General features: G+C 37.3%; 1 pseudogene; it reads right to left on the bottom strand.

The window, feature by feature from the left end:
• Window positions 1-384: 384 nt before the first annotated feature.
• On the bottom strand, window positions 385-6,536 carry LOC149240395 (ubiquitin-activating enzyme E1 2-like; annotated as a pseudogene).
• Window positions 6,537-7,186: the final 650 nt, after the last annotated feature.

Below are 7,186 nucleotides of genomic sequence, written 5' to 3'. Positions count from 1 at the left end.
TCCATTGATATTGTATTTGGAGTAGATATCGTCTCAAATAAAAATTTGTGTTATGCCACTAATGTTATGCCAATTGTTGTTGAAAAGGGATTTCCCATATGACTTTAAAAGGTCATTAAATATAGTTGTAAGCAATATCTCATGTAATTGTGCAACTTTGGTTATGCCACTAATGTTCATCCCAATTGTTGTTGAAAAGGGATTTCCCATATGACTTTAAAAGGTCGTTAAATATAGTTCTAAGCAATATCTCTTGTAAATTATTGTGCAACTTTGGTCTAAGAAGAGTTTTGCCTGACTGGCCAATGGTGGTTATATTGGTTTTATTATCTCATGCATACTAATCATAATATGTATACCACTTAAAGTAGTAAGAAGTATGGCCTAGAGCTTATCCACCTCAGGTATGCTATAGTTCCTTGCTCACATATTAGCAAGTCCAATGATAAGACCCATGTGATAATTTGTATCATCATCCTACATTGTAATGAAGCAATAACCAAAATTTTAGACTGATTTTTCTTCCCATGGATAATGTTGCATTGAAATATTTTATTTAAGGGAGGAGAAGTTGTGTAATTAGTAGAGGATAAAAGGGATCATTAATGAGGAAAGTTAGAGAATACCTTTTCAAACTTAATAGGATTCATGTGAAAGCTTGAAGGTAGATTTTGAACGCCATGTTGCAATGTGGTGATCAATTTGTCAATCTGTTCAACATCATCATCATTATCATCATCATCATCATACAATGTAGAAGAAGGGTTCACATATGTATCCTTCTCATCCGTGACAATATTCATCCCTTTTTCTGGCTCGAAAACTGGAATATGAACTTTATCAACTGCCTATGCAAATTTGCTTGAATTTGGATTTGAATTCCAATCTGGAATGGTAATACCATATGTATTATCTTTTAAAATGGAGGTTGTAAGAATCAGGGACATGTGACTGGGATCATGGGAAGAAAAGTGGAGGGGCTTTGGGAAACGCTTAGGAGAAGACTAGAATGGTGTACCTTCCCTTGTAGTTGCATCCTCAGGGGTGTTGAAAGTAAGTTGCTTCACCCGATTTGAAAATAAATCCTCAAACCTAAATCCTTAAATGAGTTAGTGATTTGCAAATCTAATTTACTGAAATTTGATATTTTTGTACATAGTAAATTGTGCTAATATATGTTGTCATGTAAGATGGAAATGAAAATTATATAATCATAGAAAGGGAATGGAAGGGAAAAAGGAAGGGGATTTAATTACTTATTTGATTCTAGCCCAAGAGACATAATCTTTAAATGTTAGACATTTGTGTGAAACCAAACAATTGACAATAGACTCTAGAAGTTCTCATGCCTTAGTATCCCTTGCAAACTTGATTGCTACTATGTATTCTTCTATTTTTAAAATAAAAGCATTTGCCTCAACTGGATTTTTGTCCAACAGACCTTCAAATTTATACATTTCCCATGTGATACAGTGGTGAATATTATGTGGAAATTAATGAAGTGTGCACATGGGTGCCTTCTTTTCAGGGGGATCTTGTGATGCTCCATAGTTCTCAGTAAATTGAGGGATAGCCATTTGGGTGTTGCACTTGGTTCCCACTGTTCTAACTAGCAATGGATTCTAGAAATAAACACACATTGAATCTACATATAGCCTGGCAATGACATTGTTTAGAGCATTCAAAGAAACATCAACCTCACCATTCTAGAAGGAATCACCAAAGACATTTTTAGTATCTGGGATTACATGATTCTCCATTGCTTGAACTTGCAAATGTGGGTTGATTTCATTGGATGTTGATGCTGCCACTCTTGACATTTCCTGCCCAATATTCCAATCCCGAAAGAGGAATTGTCTACTAAGATTTCTCTTCTCAATAATGTCATCATCTGTTATAGTCTGCTTTCCCTGGCTCCCATGAGTCTAAGTTCTTTAGAAGCTCACATCCCAGAGCACCATCCCCCACAACAAATAATTTTGCATCTTCCAACTTTTTATGCACCTTTTTTCCAAATACAGAAATCTGAGCATCATAACGACTATTCAAAGGTCTCACATCCTCTGGCCCAAGGGGTTCTATAGGAAGAGATTCCAATGAATCGAAATAGAAGAATGACACAAGTAGGAATATAGAAATTTATATTAGACAATAAATAATTGAATTTTCTTCTACCTTGCCCTTCCTGGCCAAGGGTACACTTCCATTTATATTTAAGAGAAATACATAAAAAGAGTAAGTAGGGTGCCAAAGAAATAAAACTTGCAATATTGATGAAATTTTTCATAACAAAATTTTACAACCTCCTGCCCAACAATTCCACCAAACATAGCTTCCATGGGATTCAACACTTGATGGGAACCACTTGCAAAATTTTTGAATACATTTACAAAAAAATTTGATGTAAGGAAAAAAATTATTTATATGATTTCTAATAACAATACATAAACAACAAACTTGGAGAAGACTACTACTAGTAATTGAAGTTGGTCCATTCACTCTCTTCAAGAAACAAGGGAGGAAAGAGAGAATTGGGACAATCAGGCATGTAAAACAATATCAAAAATGAAATCCTTCCCTGAAGAGTTGTATGCAAAGGTTTACTCTCACATGATTATAACACCTTTTAGAAGATATTTCAATAGTTATTGGGTTGTCAGCTTCATTTCGCTACTGCCTTTAATTTGCAAATGAATAAATGGGTAGATCAAAGTAATAAATTGCAGTTTGGTACAAGCCCTATGTGTTTCTACACCAAAAATATACAGCGGGATTCTTCTTTCCATGTCATAAAGCACATTTATAATCAGGTTGTTATGGTTACCAGTGGTTGGTCGTTACATGCTACCAATCTCTCTTCCTCTAGTTATCTCCCATCACCAACACAAGAAGCAGCGCAAGGCATCCTTTGTTTAGAAATTGGCTTGCATCCATTCCCAAGTATTTGATGATGTTCACACCCCCTAGGCTTGGTATAAATCACTCCAAGAAAAAAAACCAAATGTTCAGACCTAAGTAATAAATTGTTGCCTATTACAAGCCCTTTGTGTTCACTACACCAAAAATAAATAGTGAAATTCTTATTTTCATGTCCTACAACACAGATCTAATCAAGTTTTTATGGTTACCAATGGTTGGCCCCATACAATCTTCCCAACTCTCTTCCTTTAGTTGTTTCCCATCACTAGTGCAAGAAGCAACACATGACATCCTCCCTTGTTTAGAAATTGGATCACATCCATTCCCACGTATTTGATGCTCTTAAAACTCCCTCACCTTGCTACAAATAACCCCATAATAGACATCAATTGTCTGTACAATTTTACATAGGTGACTGAGTCTAATTTTATTTAGACAAAATATGTTTTAAGGGGAAGTGACATCATAAACTCAAGCCCATCTACTATGGTCTTTGTACTATTCTGAAGTAGGTTGTTGTGAATGCATGCCATTTAGATTTTCCTTGCCATCTTTTCCTCCGCAATGTGCTTAATTTTAATCATCTCAAGCCCTATGAACCTCCTATCGTGAAAGAGGATGTTCACCTTTCCCGCCCACCTGACAAAATTATGGATTTTCAACAGTCATTGGAGGAAGAGACACTACTAGACCTGTGCACCCACACCAGTTGTTAGCAACAAACTATGACATATCTTGTTGGGAACCAAATCCAGCTTCCTTCTTAGGACAAATGATTGTCTCGGGTTTCTTTTGAACATAGATTCGTGCCCTTTGTTGAGAAAATGGGGTCATTTTTGCTAAAACAATGAAGAGGTGATGTGCCACATCTGGAAACAATTTATAGATAGTCTTAATTTTCAGTTGTAGGATAATAAAGGTATGGTTAATGTTCAGCGCTATGCATTTTCAATTTATATTATTTCTTAGTTAAAGATGACTTTCTAAAAACTAATTAGATTTGATCTTAAGTAAAATCTTATAAAATGTATTTTCTTAGAAACGTGGGGTACAAATATTTTGGGAATCAATATTCTTATGGATTTTATGTTTGCAAGTTTCTGTCTTCGACATTTGATTTTTATGGCTTGTCAATCAACCAAACATACGATGAAGAGAGGCTAATACAGTGGTCTAGTAGTTTGTAAATTGGAAAGAGGTTCATATCACCTCTAGAGCTCCCATATAATCTGTAGTGATCTAGTTCTCAGATCCAAGAGAACAAATTAATGGCGAAGTATGCACCTGCATAATAATTTTTATATGTCACGATTCTTCTCCAATTTATGCCTTATGGCGTTTCCTTTGCAACATTTGGTTCATTGCTAGTTTAAAGTATTATTGACTACTAACCACATATATGAGACATGGGTGTTATGGTTGGAGTCTTAAACAAATCAAATGGGATATCATCCATATCAGCTCACATATGAATATTAATGGTCATTTAATTAATTTAAATTGACGAATTTTCTTTATATATAGATATAAAAATTTAAAATATAAACATATTTATATAATAATAATAGAATTATTTTTAATATTTAATCAATTTTGTTTTTGGTTTGTTTATTTATTTTTTGTTTTTATTGTTTTTGAGATTTATGTGAGGTTTTAAGAGAATCTTATCTTTGGTTATTTATTTTTCTCTAATTTCTTTTGTATTTATGATTGACTTTGGTTTTTCTTTCTCTAATTACTTATGTCTTGATCTTTGGCCATTGTGATAAGATTCAAGGAGTAGGATTTTCCACTTTCATGGAGTCTTGACTCTTGTTAAGTCATAAATTCCTAGATATCTAGCTTACTGGATGTTGGATATGCTCTTGTTGTTATAGTGGTAGCAATTAGGTTTGATCTTCCAAATTACTCCAATGCATTATAGATTCACTATGGTAAAAAAAAAGGTAGAAAAAAAAAAAGAGAAAGAAGAAAAAGGAATATAATGTCACTCTCAATAAAGTTCAACATATTTTTATCTTTTTATCTCTTTTTATTATTAATTTATTAAATTGATATCAATCAATGAATTTTTTTTATTTTTTTATTTTCTAGTGAAAAAATCTGTAACCTTTTATTTAAAAAATGAAAAGTTACAATTGCAGATGCATGATGCATTCCTTAAGCTGCCCAATGGGCTCCAGTGCCATGGCACCCTACGCAATGTTACATGACTAACGTGCAAAAAATGATGAGGAAAGAATAGAGAGAGAGAGAGGGAGAATAGTGGAAACAAGAAAAACTGAATTTCATATATGAGTAAGACTCGCGCTTCAGGTTTTTCTTCCTTTTTGCTTTTTGACCTTGCGCCACTCTCCTTGGGTGGGCTCGATCGAGGCTATGACCAACTGTGTTTCAGCTTTCTGCGAACCTGATTCCTTGTCTGAATCTGATGTGTCTGATTGGTGGTGCCGCTTTATCCCTCCCATGTTCTGGTCATCGTTTATCTTCTCTGCCTGATTTGGGTGGAGCTGTGGAGTCTTTGACGACATGTGAACTTGATTAGGTGCTATGGGAGGGGATACCGCGGCTTCGCCTCCAATTGGGTCATCGTCATGTGCAGGTGGAGGATTGTCTTCCTCCTCGTCTTCTGTTTCTTCTTCTGGATTCACTGTATTTTGCCAACCTCTTGGTTTTTTTGCTTGTTTCTTGTTCCTTCTGTTTTCCTTTTTGGCTTGAGGATAGTTATTATGGAGATGACCTGTCTGTTGACATCCTCGGCATCTGAAGGCCGTGTTTTCGTAATCTAGTGGTTGTTTCCACTGGGAGTTGTTATGGATCAAGATGATGCTGCCAGGAAGCCCTTGACTGAGGTCAACGTCGACACAGATTCTGGCAAAAGTGTGAATGCATCTAGCAATTCTTTCGACATCTTTCTTGATGTATTTGCCTATTGCATTCCCCATTGCTTCAAATACTTTGGGAAGCCAAAAGTGAAGCGGGAGATTATGTAACCTTACCCAGACCGGCATTTTGGAGACCACCATAGAGGAGGGGTCAAATCCCAGAAACCAGGGGGTCGTAAAGAGCCCTGCGTTGCCCCAGAACCATGGCCCCTCATGGAGGGCATGGTCTTTTTCCTCAACTGTGTCGAATTTTACAATAAAAAAACCCTTTGTGCATAAAAGGATGTCACAATTTGGTGTCCATGTGGAATGGATCCAATGCCGTAAAGCATCTGTTTTTGGCCAAAAGCCATTGAATCTACAAATGACTGCCAAAGAAGAGAGATCATCATGAAAGTTGTTTACCTCCGGCAAATCGATTGTCAGAACTGGGTTCTGCTTACTTTGCTCCACTATATAAGGACCAGGCAGATCTTGTGGTGGCGCTGGCTTGTTGGTGGCTTCCCCTTTTCCTTTGACAACATCCTTGAACGAACCTGTGCCCTTTGAGCTAGATCCAAAGCTTCCTCCTATCAGCCTCGTATTTAGAAAAATTGTTGAATCTCTCACTATTCCATAATGCTGCACTGTAAATTCTTCATGTAAGATGTGTCCTGCATAGACCAAGCTCAGCAGACTTGTTGATATGCCTGATAATTCTTGAATTTCATCCTTTATGTTTTTTATCAGCATCCCTGTTCTTATTTACATGCAGATTGTATTCCCTGACAGGGTTCTGATAAAAATTTGAATCGCTTCTAGACCGTCTGGCTCTGTCCCTCCAATCGCTGTTCGCCCTTTCGATCGTTTGATGCTGCCCCTCGTTGGATCGGTGGGAGGCAGAGGATCTGTACCCATGCGTAGACTTTTCTTTTGTTTTTTGGCCAGATCGGTTAGATCCAGTCCAGATCTGCAATATTTGTGGACAGGGGAGAGCGGATCTATACCATGTGGCCCCCCTTTCTTTCCTTCAACAACAGATTCGATGGGGTTGGGGTGATCTCCCATTCGCATGACGCGATCTGCAATCCCTCTGTTGAGTCGATGCGAATATCCTCCAATCCGCCACTTGGGTTCTTGGGCAGTTAGATCCGACCCAGATCTACAGAGATGGAGGCTCCAATCGGGTAGATCCGTCCTAGATCTACTGAGTTTAGGCCAGTCGGTTTTGTGATGGGTCGGATCTGCAACCCTCAGACCCCCGTCCTTGCATGCAGCGGTCGCGAGGAGAGGGACAGTGTTGGCGTGAGTGATAAAGCCAAGCCCTGACGATTGTCCTCCTCCGAGATGTATTCTGAACCCGAAAACCATTTTTGTGTGGCGATTTCTGATCTCATGCCTCT

Source organism: Pinus tabuliformis, chromosome 8, assembly GCF_031772625.1.
Source record: "Pinus tabuliformis cultivar Carrire ecotype Pingquan chromosome 8, CPIR1, whole genome shotgun sequence".
Lineage (NCBI taxonomy): Eukaryota > Viridiplantae > Streptophyta > Pinopsida > Pinales > Pinaceae > Pinus > Pinus tabuliformis.
This window is presented reverse-complemented; position numbering and strand designations above follow the sequence as displayed.